General features: G+C 45.0%; 1 protein-coding gene across 1 annotated transcript in view; it reads right to left on the bottom strand.

Annotated features, from left to right (window-relative positions):
• LOC126161413 (protein quick-to-court) overlaps positions 1 to 16514 on the bottom strand; it is a 765830-nt gene extending 749316 nt beyond the window's left edge. The window contains exon 1 of the mRNA XM_049917202.1: positions 16494 to 16514. The gene's annotated coding sequence lies outside the window, so the exon portion shown is untranslated. The remainder of the gene's footprint in view (positions 1 to 16493) is intronic.
• Between the last annotated feature and the right edge of the window lie 3519 nt (positions 16515 to 20033).

Below are 20033 nucleotides of genomic sequence, written 5' to 3'. Positions count from 1 at the left end.
GGGAACTGATGACCTCAGAAGTTAAGTCCCATAGTGCTCAGAGCCATTTCAACCATTTTTTTTTCAAATGAGCCATTGGCTTGCCAGCATGCTATCTAAAGAGAGACTGACCACGGGCGTCCGCAGAAATTTTTTCAAGTGTTGCCAGATTCTAAAATTGTCAGTTATAACACATTGATCTGGTGAATTTTAAATCCTGTCCTGTCCTAAGAACTCGACAAAAAACTTGCTGTACCTCAAACGATTGATAGTTATCCACTCACTAATTTTAAGGTTCGCCGATGACATTGTAATTCTGTCAGAGACAGCAAAGGACTTGGAAGAGCAGTTGAACGGAATGGATGGTGTCTTGAAGGGAGGATATAAGATGAACATCAACAAAAGCAAAACGAGGATAATGGAATGTAGTCGAATTAAGTCGGGTGATGCTGAGGGAACGAGATTAGGAAATGAGACACTTAAAGTAGTAAAGAAGTTTTGCTGTTTGGGGAGCAAACTAACTGATGATGGTCGAAGTAGAGAGGATATAAAATGTAGAGTGGCCATGGCAAGGAAAGCGTTTCTGAAGAAGAGAAATTTGTTAACATCGAGTATAGATTTAAGTGTCAGGAAGTCATTTCTGAAAGTATTTGTATGGAGTGTAGCCAAGTATGGAAGTGAAACATGGACGGTAAATAGTTTGGACAAGAAGAGAATAGAAGCTTTCGAAATGTGGTGCTACAGAAGAATGCTGAAGATTAGATAGGTAGATCACATAACAAATGAGGAGGTATTGAATAGGATTGGGGAGAAGAGAAGTTTGTGGCACAACTTGACCAGAAGAAGGGATCGGTTGGTAGGACATGTTCTGAGGCATCCAGGGATCACCAATTTAGTATTGGAGGGCAGCGTGGAGGGTAAAAATCTTAGGGGGAGACCAAGAGATGAATACACTAAGCAGATTCAGAAGGATGTAGGTTGCAGTAGGTACTGGGAGATGAAGAAGCTTGCACAGGATAGAGTAGCATGGAGAGCTGCATCAAACCAGTCTCGGGGCTGAAGACCACAACAACAACAATGTTAAGGTAGATAATTTTGATACCTAAAAAGTGTAGTATCAACGTTCGATATTACACTTGTTAGGGGTTGCATTTATCGATCGCGGTCCGTGTTAGTGCCTGAGGAACTGCGAGTCGCGACCGGCTCCGCTAACGCCGATCCGCGGCTTGTATCAAGTTTCTAGCGAGCTGTGGTCCACTCGATTTACATGTTTCTATTTAGCATTGGCGACTAGTCAACATTGGCGACGAAACCGTTCGTCGTCACCATAACAAGAAGTAAGTATATTTCAATAGTATATGCAAATTTTATCGTTTTATGTTATTTATTTGAATACGAATGCCACCTTTTTGATTCAACTATCTGAAATTACATCCCCATACGATTAAATCCGGTGTATCCAACGGGTTAGGAAATAAAGCTAGAAAATATTCACAAAATATTAATCACATTCCCATTACGTTAGGTCGAAACTGCAAATTAAAAAGCTGAATTAGAAAAAAAGCTAGAACGATTCAGAAAACTCTGTTGCTTATCAACCAAAATTACCAAGAAAAACTTCCAGATTAATACTCCTCGAAGTGGAAAAAAAGGAATTAACTTTAAAAAAGGCTTATTGAAATCTGATGCCATCTGCGAGACACTATTTTCTTACAATTCTTCGCGTTTGATCTCGTTACTAGAGTTGTTGAATTATTTCATGCTTTCTATTTCTTGGAAGTTCACTGGAACAAATCAAGCTCAACAAAATGCGTTTTGAAAGCTGTTGATTTTAGAATGGTTACCTAACGTATGGCATAGGCCAAAGAGCAATTATTATAAGGGGCTGTCAAATGAAAACGAGATAGTTGGGGGAAAAATAAGTAAACTGTATTATTTACAAACTAATCGGCATAGCTGTTAATGCGTTTATCATACTTTGAGGAAAACGGTCAATGCCCTCGTGGAAAAATTTTGCTTGCGTGGTTGCTTACGTAGCCGTGAGAGTACTCAGGCGCATCCTTCTGCCTCAAATCGACGCTCGAAAGACATTTGTTGTCCGCCCACATGTTGCCTGGGTTGTTTCGAGTGCTTTGCAGAAGTTTCGCTGGGAAGCCCTTATACATCCTCCATACAGTCCCGATTTCTCCCCATGCAAATTACATATTTTTGGAGCTCTGAAGAAAGACATTCGGGGGCGTCGGGCTAAGAAGTGTACTCGTGGGTACAATCACGGCTCCCGTAGGTATGTGAAAACATTTGTCCGTGAAGGCGTTGACCATCTTGTCTCACAATGGGATAAATGTATTAACTGTTATGGCAACTACTTTCGAAATAATAAACATTTTTTTGTACTTTTTCCCATCTGTCTCATTTTCATTTGTCTGCCTCTTTTACAGGATCTTCCATTTATCTTGTACACCCTAAATAACCGTTTGTCCAGATGCAAATTACAAAATGTTTCAAGCAAATGTTCTTTACCCGTCAGGGGGACATCAGCCAGCATGATTGCCCTTCGTTGTAGCTTTATTTTTTTACAAAGTTATGAACAGCAGTATGACTTTTTCAAATAGAACCCTGTATTTTTTTATTCGGTAATTCATTTTCTCTCATAAAGACCTATTGAAAAATGTATCACAGTGTACCATGCACTGAAACACAACGTTATTAATTAATAACGCAACATTGACGTTGAGCCCGGGATCACAAACTCGTCCACTTGCTGGAGTTGTCAGAAAACAAATGGAAACCAAAACATAACACAAAATAGACTTTGACTCTCCTGTACCACTGGCCAGAAGTAGAACATTCAAAGGTGCTCGGAGTGGTGAACCTGGACTCCGATACACTGGTGAACTCGTTGAATGAAAGAATTATTTACTGCTTCCAGTGTTGCCTGCTGAAGAGAATTACAAGCAAGCACGATACTTTCCTGCGTGTCCTCTGGAGTTGTTGGAATATCGCGATAGATAACGTCTTTAATGCATCGCCAAAGAAAGAAGTCCAGAGGATTTAAGTCAGGAGACATAGCAGGCCAAGTAACTGTTCCTCCTCGACCAGTCCATCTGGCAGGATACCTTGAGTTCAGAACACGACGTGCACGCAATGCATTACGTGCTGGACATCCATCGTGTTGATACCACATAAGCATTCTGGTTCTTAGCGGCACTACATCCAGAAGAGGAAGAATTCATCTGAGGAAGTTGGCATACGCTGTGCCGTTTAGACTACCATTGATGAAATAAGTGCCAATAATTGTAGTACCAAGCATCCCACACCAGACGTCAACTCTCCATTGACGCTGATTTTCCACCTGTTTAACCCATAGTGGGTTGTCGCTGGACCAATAATGCATGTTTCTTGTATTTACCTGTCCTTTGTTTGAGAAGGAACATTCATAGGTAAATAGAACATTGGGATGGCGAGGATTTGCTGCTGTGACCACTGACAGAACTGTACACGATTTCGGAAATAATTCCCATGAAATTCTTGACGTAGGTGTACATGGGAAGGATGGAACCGGTGACGTGTAAGAATACGATGTACACTGGTTTTAGGAACGGCAATCTCGTGTTCAAGCTGTCGTGTTCATAGAAACGGAAGTGCGAACAGTAACTTCGTCAGCTTCGTCTGTGCGAGTGTGTTGTCGTGGGTTGAAACTTCCCGTTCCCTGAAGCGTCGCAACAAGACGACCAACATCTGTCGGAAAGGTGGGTTCTTGTCAGGATATCGCTCTCTGTACAGTTCCGTTGCCTGCGTAGCATTTCACCTACCTTCAACAACAACAATAAAAGAAACACTATGTCGATGCAGTTTGTAGGAAGGACATCGTTTACTGGATACCTACTCTACACAACAGTATTAAAAAGGACTAAACTATTGTACTAAATGTACCCGTACATAAAAAAACTGTATTGGAATTACTGATCTGCTAACTTACATTCCCCATAGGTGAGTAGCATTTATACCTTCTCTTCGTTGGTGTACATTCTACTCACACAACTCTTCAACTGACGATGGTTGACGGTATGATGGCTGTGCATTCTACTTATGTTTACATTTGTCCTCTGTCAACGTCAGCACGTGGATATGTTCCATTACCCCAAGAACCTGCAGTAAGCGCTGGGAGCGTCAATGTCAATGTTGTGTTATGTAATTAATGACGTTGTGTTTCAGTGAATGGTACATTGTGATACATTTTTGAATACGCCTTAAGGAGAGGAAATGAATTACCGAATAAAAAATACACGGTGCCATTTAGAAAAGTCATACCGCTGTTCATATCTTTGTAAAAAACAAAGCGCAACGAAGGCAATCATGCTGATTGATGTCTCCCTGACGGCTAAACAACATCTGTTCGTAACATTTTGTAATTTGCATCTGGACAAACAGTTATTTAGGGTGGTCAAGATAAATGGGACATCCTGCATATGACCAGATCCGGGGTTCCAGATCCTTTTCTCTGGCGGAGCACTACGAGAGTCCCGATACTTTGATGGAACATCTTGTTTATTTTGAAGGTTAATAAAATTTTAAAAATGAGAAAAACGTTTTTTATTCAGTAATTACTTCAAATCTAAATCATAACTAATAACACAGAATGCCGGCCGGAGTGGCCGAGTGGTTCTAGGCGCTTCAGTTTGGAACCGCGCGACCGCTACGGTCGCAGATTCGCATCCTGCCTCGGGCATGGATGTGTGTGATGTCCTTAGGTTAGTTAGGTTTAAGTAGTTCTAAGTTCTAGGGGACTGATGACCTCCGATATTAAGCCGCATAGTGTTCAGAGCCATTTGAATTTTTTGAATAACACAGAATGAATAAAAGATTTGAAAAATAATTAATATTGTCAAATGTAGAAGTAGAAAAACGCCATGTTATCAACAATTTTTCGCGGAGCACTTATGCACACACTTTGGGAAATCTTGCTTTAGATAAAAAAAAACAGTAAAAGTAAAAGGGAAAAACTAGCTATTAAATTGGCCTACTTAAGAAACATACATTAGTTAGTGTTATTGGTTTGAGTAAGCTTCTTGGCGTATCACATATATAATTTGGGACTTGATATCGTATATGTAGTTGAAAAAAGTAACAGGAGCGCCTGTAACATACTGTTTTCGTGTTGCATAATGCTAATATCACATACGATTCTAACATACTGTGTGCCACAAATTCGGTGACATGTCTTCACTGAACCGTGGTACAAATTGCTGTTTTGAAGAGCGCGCCGCAGCGCGTAGTGTGAAGCAGTCGCCCTCTGTTTCTGGCGGTGGCGCCGCTGTGGCAGTCGCAGCTTTGGTGTCTCCCTCTGGTGGAATAGGGGAAAGGTTGCCTGTTCACGTGCATTTAAGGGGCGCTGTGAGCTCGCCAGTCCACCCCTCTTATGGGTCCTCATCCTCCATCAGCTCCTTTCCCGGTTTCCCCCTTCGCTTTTACTCTCCTTTGCCCCCTTTTTTGTTTTCGCATCTTCTGTCCAGTTTCCCCCCACCTGCTCTCGACTGTGGTATGTCACATTTGCCAACTTTTTAGTGCAGTGTTCCAGTGACTATTCAGTGTTGTTTGTCTTTTTCGTGTTGCGAACAGAAACCATGCTGTCGGTAGGTGTGAATTTTATGTCTTTTGCGAACAGAATCCAAACTGTCGCCGTGTTTTTTTTTTAATTGTCTGTCTACTGTTTTCCCTGTCTGCTTCGTATGTATTTTATTAGCATCATCATCCCTCTGTTCTTTGTTTTAAGTTCCACAATTTCTTTTCGCCAAGTTACTCTTTAAGTCTCCGAATTTATCGCCTGTTTTTCATTATTTATTCTCTTGAACTTTCTCACAAAATCTGTAGGCTGAAGAGCGGCATACTAAGCTGCTGCCAGCCCGCCCCCTTCGGGGGGAATTGAAATTCAATAAAGAAAAAAAAAAAAAAGAAAAAAAAGAAAAAAAAACTCGCCAGTCGGTCAGTCTGGGTGAGTCTCTCGTCCCCAGCTTGCTAGTCTGCCTCTCGTCCGCATTTGTTAGGCAGTTAGTGTCTGTCTGTCGTTCGGAGTGCTAGTATGCCTGTCGTTCGGATCAACCTTTAAAGCCGGCAAAATGAGAGTCTTTCCACTCCACCAGTAAGAGAACTCAGCGAGTGGTCGCCCGGTCGGGGCTTAGTTCCTGCATCTGAATCTGCGCGTTAGGCCGCCAGTCTGCTCGAGTTTGCTCACGCAATGGTCGGTGATTGGCGGTTGGATCGATCGATTGGTCGGTCGCGCACTGAGACACAAGATGACTTGTCCGTCTTGAGCGTCGGCGCATGTGAGGTCGCCACGTGAGTCCAGTGGGCCGCGGCGTATAGCGAGGGGTAGTGACTTCGCAGTCGACAGGAGAGCAACAGGAGTCAACCCACGACATCAGTCTGGCCGGTGCGAGCTGCGACTCCGTGAGACGGGAGATCGGCGCGCCTTCCTGCGTCCGTTGAAGCGGCTGGCAGCGGACGGTTCGGGAGAGCGATTTGGGGGTGCTGCGCTAAGTCTTCTCGAGAAATCGCAGTTTATTAGAAGTTAAGTGATTGGTGATACCTTTTTTGATTTACTCTTGTTAAATTCTACTTGTTTTTTCGGTGAGATCACCAGCCGTTTTGCTTTCGGGTCGTCCCACCATTCTTCTCCGTTTGCCCACCCGCGGGAAGGTGGTTGTTTATAAACTGGGTGGTCCGTTTTTCCCTTGTGCAGTAGGGGCGGGTTAGAGCAACCAGCAGTTCGGGTTGTTCGGTAATCTCCCTATCAATCTACCGTACGTTAGTAGCTGCCTCTGTCACGTTTGTCGGATTTGGTGTGTTAACGAATTTATTGCTTGGAGTGTAATGGCCTAATACCTGAAATATGTTTTGATCTTTGGAAACTTTGATATTATTGTCTATGATCTTGAGAGACGGTATCTGTTTACTGTAGAGCATCTTAACTATTGTTTGGCCAACCTTGTAGAATTTTATATAAGACTGCATTTCATGGGCTTTTATTTAAATTTTCTTAGAAGTTAAAATCAAGCTGCACATTCGGTGGCAAAGTTAATATTTTAATTGTTAGTGTTTTGTACCATTTCCATCCCTTCTTCCGGAGGGGGGGGAGGTGCATAATTTGTGTGCTTGTGTAAATTGTTAAAACTCTTAGTTTAAAGTTATCTGGTGTGTTGCAGATTTGCACCACTGTAGTCTTTCAGAGGCTGTTGTGACCGGTCGTAACTATAGCCATGTCAAAAGGGAGCGGCAAGGTTCTCTGCCCAAAAGCTCATACAGTCAAAACTTGTTTCTTTCTACCTCTGAATAAATTGTAACTTTGATATTTAGAGGGTGCTTTCTGATTATAATTTTAAATCTGTTTCTTTTAAAAAATGCTTTTAGGCACTATTAAAGTGAATAAAATTCCCATTGTTAAAAGGAATTTGGTTATTATTTCATCGGTTAATCCCTGGCAACTACTTCCATGCTTACATAGTGTGACTAAATGTGTTAATGTTCTTGATGAATCGCTAGTAAATAAAATAAATTCTTAAGAATATTCTTTGAAAATAAATCACAGTTCATTCACCAAGCAAGCCTTTTAGCCATAGTGTATTAGTTATAATTGAAGAAGTGAGAAATATATTGTGATAATGTAATAAAACAACGTGTGGACAGGACTTGAAGGCGTAAAGGTACTGACCCACCGCCTTGTCATCCTGAGCCTTTTAGGCATCGCCGGATGCGGATATGGAGGGGCGTGTGGTCAGCACACCGCTCTCCCAGCCGTTGTCAGTTTCCGTGAGTGGTGCCGCTACTTCTCAATCAAGTAGCTCCTCTATCTGCCTCACAAGGGCTGAGGGCACCCCGCTCGCCAACAGCACTCTGCAGACCCGGACGGTGACCCTTCCGAGTGCTAGGCCAGTCCGATAACGCTTAACTTCACTGATATGACGTCAACCAGAGTTACCACTGCGACAAGGCCGTCGGCTGATACCGTAGTAAGGGTAAAGAAAATCCAGTTAATAATGTAGACTAAGTGCTGATGTCAGATTGGAGTTTTCCGTTGCGACATTCCTTAACAAATACTAGTTGGAGTTCCTGCCACATCAGGTTTGTCACTCTTCGAGCTTTCGACGACTTTCTCCGCCATCATCGTCAGGACATTACAATAACACATGCGTGAATAAATTAAAACGTCGCCAGTTGTAGTGGCCGACAAGCAGGTGTACGGACGTCGGCACAGTAGGAGATATCCGTAGCCATACCTGCGGTCGTATTTTGCCGTCTGAAACTGTCACGCACTGTCAGTCACATTTGTCGCTCATATAGGACATAGCGTTATGGGTGACGAGAATAACATTTTGGACGCACCGCCTCTATAATAGACATGAAGAGGCTTCACAGGGTGCAATTAAGGGCTTCAGTGAAACCACCTCGTCCATTTGGGCGTTGATTCTACACTCCTGGAAATTGAAATAAGAACACCGTGAATTCATTGTCCCAGGAAGGGGAAACTTTATTGACACATTCCTGGGGTCAGATACATCACATGATCACACTGACAGAACCACAGGCACATAGACACAGGCAACAGAGCATGCACAATGTCGGCACTAGTACAGTGTATATCCACCTTTCGCAGCAATGCAGGCTGCTATTCTCCCATGGAGACGATCGTAGAGATGCTGGATGTAGTCCTGTGGAACGGCTTGCCATGCCATTTCCACCTGGCGCCTCAGTTGGACCAGCGTTCGTGCTGGACGTGCAGACCGCGTGAGACGACGCTTCATCCAGTCCCAAACATGCTCAATGGGGGACAGATCCGGAGATCTTGCTGGCCAGGGTAGTTGACTTACACCTTCTAGAGCACGTTGGGTGGCACAGGATACATGCGGACGTGCATTGTCCTGTTGGAACAGCAAGTTCCCTTGCCGGTCTAGGAATGGTAGAACGATGGGTTCGATGACGGTTTGGATGTACCGTGCACTATTCAGTGTCCCCTCGACGATCACCAGTGGTGTACGGCCAGTGTAGGAGATCGCTCCCCACACCATGATGCCGGGTGTTGGCCCTGTGTGCCTTGGTCGTATGCAGTCCTGATTGTGGCGCTCACCTGCACGGCGCCAAACACGCATACGACCATCATTGGCACCAAGGCAGAAGCGACTCTCATCGCTGAAGACGACACGTCTCCATTCGTCCCTCCATTCACGCCTGTTGCGACACCACTGGAGGCGGGCTGCACGATGTTGGGGCGTGAGCGGAAGACGGCCTAACGGTGTGCGGGACCGTAGCCCAGCTTCATGGAGACGGTTGCGAATGGTCCTCGCCGATACCCCAGGAGCAACAGTGTCCCTAATTTGCTGGGAAGTGGCGGTGCGGTCCCCTACGGCACTGCGTAGGATCCTACGGTCTTGGCGTGCATCCGTGCGTCGCTGCGGTCCGGTCCCAGGTCGACGGGCACGTGCACCTTCCGCCGACCACTGGCGACAACATCGATGTACTGTGGAGACCTCACGCCCCACGTGTTGAGCAATTCGGCGGTACGTCCACCCGGCCTCCCGCATGCCCACTATACGCCCTCGCTCAAAGTCCGTCAACTGCACATACGGTTCACGTCCACGCTGTCGCGGAATGCTACCAGTGTTAAAGACTGCGATGGAGCTCCGTATGCCACGGCAAACTGGCTGACACTGACGGCGGCGGTGCACAAATGCTGCGCAGCTAACGCCATTCGACGGCCAACACCGCGGTTCCTGGTGTGTCCACTGTGCCGTGCGTGTGATCATTGCTTGTGCAGCCCTCTCGCAGTGTCCGGAGCAAGTATGGTGGGTCTGACACACCGGTGTCAATGTGTTCTTTTTTCCATTTCCAGGAGTGTATTTCGCGGTCGAAAAAGATAGTTCGCTGAGTAATGAGTATCAGGAAGACGTTCTTGACAAACCCTGACGCTGCTGAGCCCTCCCTCTCCCTGCCCCCCTCCTGGACGGTTCAGCTCATCTGTAAGGACATTGTGGGCCTTCAGCCCCATTGAGAACGTGATCACACCACTCTGGAGTTAAGAGCGACCACAATTTCTTCTATGTTGTACAAAGTGGAACCACTAGGGACCGCTCAAAACCATTCGACGAAATTTTAACGTGGTCCGAAGCAGGAGGAGGTGTTTTTTCCAGTCCTCCTGCTGCGAGCCCTCCTGTGGTGTGATGACGGGGCAGATGCGACACTGACACATGCGTGAATTAAGTGGCAAAGAGTCTCTGTGAGACCTCCCAGTTCGGTAACACCCTTGGTGGCACTCACGTACCTTTGTTGGGCAGGTAAGCATTTCGACACGCCTGACTGAGTGGCACTACGTTGCTGGACCAGCGCCTTCTGGTCGCATGCAAAAAATAAGGGGTATCGAAACTGAAGCGCGTCTTGCTGGCGCCTATGAATCAATGGATGGCTGTCTCCGTACAGTGACATTTTTAAAGCGCTCAACGAAGATAGACGTGTGGCACCGAGGGTGTTCCGAACTGGTGGGAGTCTTAAAGGGCGTCTTTTCCGTTTTACTCACACATCTGTCAATATCAGAACCCGCTTGCCCCCCCCCCCCTCCCCCCTCCGTGATTACACCACAGAAAGGCTGAAAAAATGTAAACACCATCTGCTCCTACTCCTGGCCGCCCAGGATTAGCCGAGCGGTCTAAGGCGCTGCATTAGGATAATTTAGGTTAAGTAGTGTGTAAGCTTAAGGACTGATGACCTTAGCAGTTAGGTCCAATAAGATTTCACACACATTTGAACCATCTGCTCCTTCGGATCAGGTTCAAATTTCGTCGAATGAGTTTTAACGGTCCCTAGTGGTTCCACTCTGTACGACACAGCAAAAATTGTGGTCGCACTGCGCTCCAGAGGGGTGAGATCACGTTCAGTGATGTTGAAGACCCACAATGTCCTTACAGATGGGCTGAATGGTCCAGGAGGGTAACGTGTCAGCAGTGTCAAAGGTTGGCAACAACATCATCCTATTGCTCATTACTCTGCGAACTGTCGTTTTCGACCGCGAAATGGAATCAACGCCCAAATGGAAGGGGTGGTTTCATTGACGCCCTTAATGTGACCCCTTGAAGCCTTTTAGTGTCGATAGTGAGCGGCAATGTGGTCTGAAATATTTTCCTCGGCCAGCCATAAGAAAACCGCGTGAAATCAACGGTATGCGTTGCGGTTCTGACTTCCATCTCAGACGTGTCAAAGTAGTGGTGAAATTTGGGTAAGAGGTTGTGTGACAACCGTCTCATCTCGTGCGGTAGCGTTCTCGCTTCCCACGCCCGGGTTCCCGGGTTCGATTCCCGGCGGGGTCAGGGATTTTCTCTGCCTCGTGATGGCTGGGTGTTGTGTGCTGTCCTTAAGTTAGTTAGGTTTAAGTAGTTCTAAGTTCTAGGGGACTGATGACCATAGATGTTGAGTCCCATAGTGCTCAGAGCCATTTGAACCATTTTTTGAACCGTCTCATCGTGTGACACGTCCAGGTGGCATTGGACAGAATTGTCGTGAAATTTGGTGCCAGTGACATCATTAACTCAGCTTACACTTCACATGGACTTCTCTGCTCTGGTCCCTTTAGAGGTATGCGTCGACCGACACGTTGCTGTTTGAAGCGTCGCTGCAACCGAAGGTGACGTCGCAGGGCGCTAACCTTCTGCATCAAGGCTGTAGGCACCTTTGAGCCAAATTGCTAACGTATTTCGAAAAAGCGACCCTTCAATTTTGTTGCACACTGTATTTTAACGGAATCATCTGTAGAAATCCATTGTCTGAAATTAGCGTATTTTATGATAAAGATGTTATGCGGCTGTGACGATAATTCTGACTACATTGGTGATAATAGGAAAAGATTCTTTTTATCCAGTATGGAATTTTAAATAGTTTTTTTTACAATGAAATTTTGTAAACATATCGGCGAACTGTTACACTATTTTTAGTGAAATGAAATGTCGTGTGGCTAGGGCCTCCAGTCGGGTAGACCGTTCGCCTGGTGCAAGTCTTTCGACTTGACGCCACTTCGGCGACTTGCGCGTCGATGGGGATGAAATGATGATGAAATGATGATGATTAGGACAACACGACACCCAGTCCCTGAGCGGAGAAAATCTCCGACCCGGCCGGGAATCGAACCCGGGCCCTTAGGATTGACATTCTGACCACTTTTTTTTTTTTTTTTATTTGGTCGTTGATTCCTTTACTCAGTTTTTATTACAGAGGGCGAACTGCCCTCTGACCGAACACGCTGAGCTACCGTGCCGGCTGCCACTCAGCTACCGGAGGCGGACAGAGAGGCGCTCGTACCCACACTATGAGGATACAAATCAGGTTTGCTTTCCTTTGAGGCTGGACGTGGTGTGTTGATGTTAGAAGGAGGCTAGCTGAGAGCCTGCAAACAGCCTGTGTTCGTGCTAGGTACACTGTACCTACGCCACGAGCTATGGACTGAGGTGGGATTTCGTATGACAGAGGGAACACTCTCAGGGTTATCCCACGCATCCAGACTGCAAAGTTGTATGTCATTATGGTGATTCAATATATCGTGCTGCCATTCATGAACAGCATTGCAGAGGGTGTTTTCCAAAAGGATAACTCTTGCCCTGTTGTGACCGAACATGCTCTGCAAGGTGTCGAAGTGTTGCCTCATTCTGCCCGATCACCAAGTCTGTCTGCCAGCGAGCACATATGGGCCGTCGTCGGACGAAAAATTCACAAACAGCACTAGCCGTTCCTGATTAACCGACTAATTGTAACAGACATGGAACTTCTTCCCGCAAATTGACATCTCGCACCTGTACAGCACGACGCATGCACGTTTGCATGTTTGCATTCAACGGTCTGGCGCTTACAATGGTTTATTAATGTACCAATATTTCAGATTTGGAAAAATTCATCTCGCCCGTGATCTTACAATGTTAATCATTTAAGTACGTCACATAGAGAAATGATTGCCGAAATGTCATTACTCTACATTACTTGTTTTTTTCTGTTGCGATTTTTTCCGTCAGTGCAGTTTCGATGACAGTTTCACTAAAATAATTTCAGCTTCTTATAATTACCCGTAGTCTGTGTTCAAGATTTGTAGAATTTCAGCTCCAGTGTGTTTCAAAATCGGTTTGTTCTGATATTAGAATGAAAAGGTTGCGTCCTTTTATAGCGTGAGTAAACTGTAAGGTAGTGTCCACTCGCCACCAAACATTATTTGCAGTAAGCCCGCATTAGGTCCTAATACGGAAATATATCAAGAAGAGCTTCTAATATTGCTATACATGGTGGTCCATTGATCGTGAACGGGCCAAATATCTCAGGAAATAAGCGTCAAACGAAAAAACTACAAAGAACGAAACTTGTCTGGTTTGAAGGGGGAAACCAGATAGCGCTATGGTTGGCCCGCTAGATGGCGCTGCCATAGCTCAAACGGATATCAACTACATTTTTTAAAATAGGAACCCCCCATTTTTTATTACATATTCGTGTAGTACGTAAAGACATATGAATGTTTTAGTTGGACCACTTTTTTTGCTTTGTGATGGATGGCGCTGTAATAGTCACAAACATATGGCTCACAATTTTACGCGAACAGTTGGTAACAGGTAGGTTTTTTAAATTAAAATAAAGAGCGTAGGTACGTTTGAACATTTTATTTCGGTTGTTCCAGTGTGATACATGTACCTTTCTGAACTTATCATTTCTGAGAACGCATGCCGTTACAGGGTGATTACCTGTAAATACCACATTAATGCAATAAATGCTCAAAATGATGTCCGTCAACCTCAATGCATTTGGCAATACGAGTAACGACATTCCTCTCAACAGCGAGTAGTTCGCCTTCCGTAATGTTCGCACATGCATTGACAATGCGCTGACGCATGTTGTCAGGCGTTGTCGGTGGATCACGATAGCAAATATCCTTCAACTTTCCCCACAGAAAGAAATTCGGGGACGTCAGATGCGGTGAACGTGCGGGCCATGGTACGGTGCTTCGACGACCAATCCACCTGCCGTGAAATATGCTATTCAATATCGCTTCAACCGTTAGCGAGCTATGTGCCGGACATCCATCATGTTGGAAGTACATCGGCATTCTGTCATGCAGTGAAACATCGTGAATAACATCGGTAGAACATTACGTAGGAAATCAGCATACATTACACCATTTAGATTGTCATCGATAAAATGGGGGCCAATTATCCTTCGTCCCATAATGCCGCACCATACATTAACCCGCCAAGGTCGCTGATGTTCCACTTGTCGCAGCCATCGTGGATTTTCCGTTGCCCAATAGTGCATATTATGCCGGTTTACGTTACCGATGTTGGTGAATGACGCTTAGTCGCCAAATAGAACGCGTGCAAAACATCTGTCATCGTCCCGTAATTTCTCTTGTGCCCAGTGGCAGAGGTGCACACGACGTTCAAAGTCGTTGCAATGTTATTCCTGGTGCATAGAAATATGGTACGGGTGCAATCGATGTTGATGCAGCCTTCGCAACACCGACGTTTTTGAGACTCCCGATCCTCGCGCAGTTTGTCTGCTACTGATGTGCGGATTAGCCGCGACTGCAGCTAAAATACCTACTTGGGCATCATCATTTCTTGCAGGTCGTGGTTGACGTTTCACATGTTGCTGAACACTTCCTGTTTCCTTAAATAACGTAACTATCCGGCGAACGGTCCGGACACTTGGACGATGTCGTCCAGGATACCGAGCAGCATACATAGCACACGCCCGTTGGGCATTTTGATCACAATAGACATACATCAACACGATATCGACCTTTTCCGCAATTGGTAAACGGTCCATTTTAACACGGGTAATGTATCACCGTCCGCACTGGCGGAATGTTACGTGATACCTCGTACTTATACGTTTGTGACTATTACAGCGCCATCTGTCACAAAGCGAGAAAAGTGGTCCAACTAAAACATTCATATTTCTTTACGTACTACACGAATATTTAATAAAAAAAATGGGGGTTCCTATTTGGGGAAAAAGGCAGTTGATATCCGTTTGACCTATGGCAGCGCCATCTAGTGGGCCAACAATAGCGCCAGGGCCAACAATAGCGCCATCTGGTTTCTCCCTTCAATCTATAGAAGTTTCGTTCTTTGTAGTTTTTTTTTGTTAGATGCCTATTTCGTGAGATGTTTGGAGCGGTCACTATGAATGGAACAGCCGGTATGTAGTGTGTGACGTTCACAGTTATTTATCTAGATGACAAATGGATACACGAATCATTTCGCAATGTTATAATGCACTCCGTCGGACGAAAGTTATAGTCGCGTCGATGGACTTGTACGGTTAAACGTCGTCGTTTTGTGGTAGCAGCTGCCCACAGTGAACCGCCAGTGAACACTTGGCGTATCGAACAGCTGTTAGCCGAAAACTGCCACGTGGAGTTGTTGCTACAACACTGGCGACGAAGTCACGTTCGCGTAAGTGCAGACAACTGACCCGCGTAGAGCACAGAGTTTGACTGATTATATAGTTTGCAGTAACATGTAGCACAACAGAAATGAGGTGCCCATTCTTTATCTTGGTCTCCTACCTCTACTTCAAAGTAATGTTTGTATGCTTTCTTTATGACTGAAGAAATTTTCCTCCTATTTTTGGCAAAAGTGAACTTCCCACAGATGTAGCAGAAGTTGTCCGGCTTATATCGACATCCACGACGACGTGGGATTTCTGCAAATTTAAAAATACCACTTTGGTAATACACCTGTATTAAATTAATAGTATGGAAGTAGAGGAACGCTGATGTGTAAAAACAAGCAGTCGTTTTACCTTCAGCACCAGGCTCAATCAGTTTACACACAGGAACTAAAAAATTCAACTGTGCTCGGAAATATGACAGACAGTTACTTGTCAGCCAAAACACCCACTCGTTAAGACTGACACAAATTGTGGCTAACACCACTGTTGTAAACTCGATGCACCTGCCCCTAGGAGGTGTGAAGCTTTACTGCAAGGCAGCGACCGGCAGTCGCCGTTCGAGTTAATGAGATGTTTCAGGTGATCTTAATGACATAGGTGTGGCGGGGGATAACCTAATGATGTCTGATTCTTCCCACCTGCTGTTGCACAAGAAATTATCACGTTCTATAACTACTGGATGCGGCAACATACCCGTATTTCTCTATAACGTCTCTCTGTTTGCCATGAATTGTGAATATATATATATATATATATATATATATATATATATATATATATATATATATATATACATATTACATAAAAAGTATCCCTGACAACGATATTTTGTTTACATATTTGAATTTCCCACGGTAAAATGGTCTAGAAGCACATACTTTCATATCAGAAATAGAACCCATGTCGAACAGTGTTATCGGAAACGACGTACGTACTAATGCAAACCAACGGAGATTCCGTATGCAAGGGCAGACGCTGTAAGAAGAAATCCGTCGCGGGAGCGGGGCACGTTGCCGGTGCAGGAGCAGCACGGCAGCGCGCAGTGTTACCTGTGAATGGCCAGGGGGAGCCCTGGGGAGGCGCCGACGTCACGGAGGCAGGGCACGGAGGCGTCACGACGTGCGACCGGGGACCACGTCTCAGGGCCCTGACGCGGCGGCCAGTAGCGGGCAGGACAGTGCGCGCGCACCCGTCGATACGGCGGACAGCTGACAGCCCGTACCCTCTCCCGCGCACATCGCCCGTAGCCAAGGTCGCGCTACCCTCGACTGGCTAATAAATGAATAATTTGGTGCGGTACCCAAACCTACGTTTCTAGCATTTGTAGACTTAAAGAAAGCTTTTGACAATGTTGACTGGAATACTCTCTTTCAAATTCTGAACTGGGCAGGGGTAAAATACAGGGAGCGAAAGGCGACTTACAATTTGTACAGAAACCAGATGGCAGTTATAAGAGTCGAGGGACATGAAAGGGAAGCAGTGGTTGGGAATGGAGTGACACAGGGTTGTAGCCTGTCCCCGATGCTATTCAATCTGTATATTGAGCAAGCAGTAAAGGAAACGAGAGAAAAGTTCGGAGTAGGTATTAAAATCCATGGAGAAGAAATAAAAACTTTGAGGTTCGCCGATGACATTGTAATTCTGTCAGAGACAGCAAAGGACTTGGAAGAGCAGTTGAACGGAATGGACAGTGTCTTGAAAGGAGGATATAAGATGAACATCAATAAAAGTAAAACGAGGGTAATGGAATGTAGTCGAATTAAGTCGTGTGATGCTGAAGGAATTAGGTTAGGAAATGAGACACCTGAAGTAGTAAAGGAGTTTTGCTATTTGGGGAGCAAAATAACTGGTGATAGTCGAAGTACAGAGAATATAAACTGTAGAGTGGCAATGGCAAGGAAAGCGTTTCTGAAGAAGAGAAATTTGTTAACATCGAGTATTGATTTAAGTGTCAGGAAGTCGTTTCTGAAAGTATTTGTATGGAGTGTAGCCATGTATGGAAGTGAAACGTGGACGATAAATAGTTTAGACAAGAAGAGAATAGAAGCTTTCGAAATGTGGTGCTACAGAAGAATGCTGAAGATTACATGGGTAGATCACATAACTAGTAAGGAGGTATTGAATAGAATTGGGAAGAAGAGAAATTTGACTAGAAGAAGGGATCGCTTCGTAGGACATGTACTGAGGCATCAAGGGATCACCAATTTAGTACTGGAGGGCAGCATGGAGCGTAAAAATCGTAGAGGGAGACCAAGAGATGAATACACTAAGCAGATTCAGAAGGATGTAGGCTGCAGTACGTACTGGGAGATGAAGAGGCTTGCACAGGATAGAGTAGCATGGAGAGCTGCATCAAACCAGTCTCAGGACTCAAGACCACAACAACAACAACCATGTCTTCTGCTGAACGGTGGTGCAATCCGACGATTTTTAGGGATCCGTGCCCCAACAGGGTCGCTTTGTTGTTCGTTTGTCTCATCGTCCGACTGTTAATAACCCATTCAACAGAGGAAAGTCCACTGGACCTGAAGGGATACCAATGCGATTCTACACAGAGTACACGATAGAACTTTCCCCCCTTCTAACAGCCGTGTACCGCACGTCTCTAGAGGAACGGAAGGTTCCAAACGATGGGAAAAGAGCACAGGTAGTCCCAGTTTTCAAGAAGGGTCGTCGAGCGGATGCGCAAAACTATAGGCCCATATCTCTGACATCGATCTGTTTTAGAATTTTAGAACATGTTTTTTGCGCGCGTATCATGACATTTCTGGAAACCCAGAATCAATTCTGTAGGAGTCAACATGGATTCCGGAAACAGCGATCGTGTGAGACCTAACTCGCTTTATCTGTTCATGAGACCCAGAAAATATTAGATACAGGCTGCCAGGTAGATGCCATTTTCCTTGTCTTCCGCCGGCCAGAGTGGCAGAGCGGTTCTAGGCGCTACAGTCCGGAGCCACACGACCGCCAACGGTCGCAGGTTCGAATCCTGCCTCGGGCATGGATGTGTGTGATGTCCGTAGGTTAGTTAGGTTGAAGCAGTTCTAAGTTCTAGGGGACTGATGGCCTCAGAAGTGAAGTCCCATAGTGCTCAGAGCCATTAGAACCATTGAAACCTTGACTTCCGGAAGGCGTTCGATGCAGTTCCGCACTGTCGCCTGATAAACAAAGTAAGAGCCTACGGAATATCAGACCAGTTGTGTCGCTGGATTGAAGAGTTTTTAGCAAACAGAACACAGCATGTTGTTCTCAATGGAGAGACGTCTACAGACGTTAAAGTAACCTCTGGCGTGCCTCAGGGGAGTGTTATGGGACCATTGCTTTTCACAATATATATAAATGACCGAGTAGATAGCGTCGGAATGATGCTGTAGTATACAGAGAAGTTGCAGCATTAGAAAATTGCAGCGAAATGCAGGAAGATCTGCAGCGGACAGGTACTTCGTCCAGGGAGTGGCAACTGATCCTTAACATAGACAAATGTAATGTACTGCGAATACATAGAAAGAAGGATCCTTTATTATATGATTATATGACAGCGGAGCAAACACTGGTAGCAGTTACTTCTGTAAAATATCTAGGAGTATGCGTACGGAACGATTTGTATTGGAATGATCATATAAAATTAATTGTTGGTAAAGCGGGTGACAGGTCCAGATTCATTGGGAGAGTCCTTAGAAAATGTAGTCCATCAACAATGGAGGTGGCTTACAGAACACTCGTTCGACCTATGCTTGAGTATTGCTCATCAGTGTGGGATCCGTACCAGGTCGGGTTGACACAGGAGATAGAGAAGATCCAAAGAAGAGCGGCGCGTTTCGTCACAGGGTTATTTGGTAAGCATGATAGCCTTACGGAAACGTTTAGCAAACTCAAGTGACAAACTCTGCAAGAGAGGCGCTTTGCATCGCGGTGTAGCTTGCTGTCCAGGTTTCGAGAGGGTGCGTTTCTGGATGAGGTATAGAATATATTGCTTCCCCCTACTTATACCTCCCGAGGAGATCATGAGTGTAAAATTAGAGAGATTCGAGCGTGCACGGAAACTTTCCGGCAGTCGTTCTTCCCCCGAACCATACGCGACTGGAACAGGAAAGGGAGTTAATGTCAGTGGCACGTAAAGTGACCTCCGCCACAAACCGTTGGGTGGCTTGCGGAGTATAAATGTAGATGTAGATGTAGATTTCTTAGGAACGGCTAGACGTATCAAGTTGAAATTTATCTAACAATAACGGCTGAGGTCTCTTGGTGATGGTAAAAATTGAAGTGTCTAAGGAAATTCAGTCAAATCATATGGCCATTTAAGTCACATATTTTGATACTCAGGAACTCACTCAACAAAACCTTCGAGGTACTTCCAGTTGATATACAGTGATGAAATTTGGCAAGAAGTAAAGGAAAAAAAACGAAAATTATTAGTTTGTAATTGTACCACACGAAAACATATTTAATAAATGAAAAGCGCTAGTTTGCTTTTGTTCTACGGCAATACTTTTATTGTGTTAACCGGTTTTCGGCTTACAGGGCCATCTTCAGACGTTTACTGAGTACTCTCACCAAAGATGTTACAATGTTTGTGAACAACATTCGGA

This window comes from Schistocerca cancellata, chromosome 2 (genome assembly GCF_023864275.1).
Source record: "Schistocerca cancellata isolate TAMUIC-IGC-003103 chromosome 2, iqSchCanc2.1, whole genome shotgun sequence".
In the NCBI taxonomy this organism is placed as follows: domain Eukaryota; kingdom Metazoa; phylum Arthropoda; class Insecta; order Orthoptera; family Acrididae; genus Schistocerca; species Schistocerca cancellata.
This window is presented reverse-complemented; position numbering and strand designations above follow the sequence as displayed.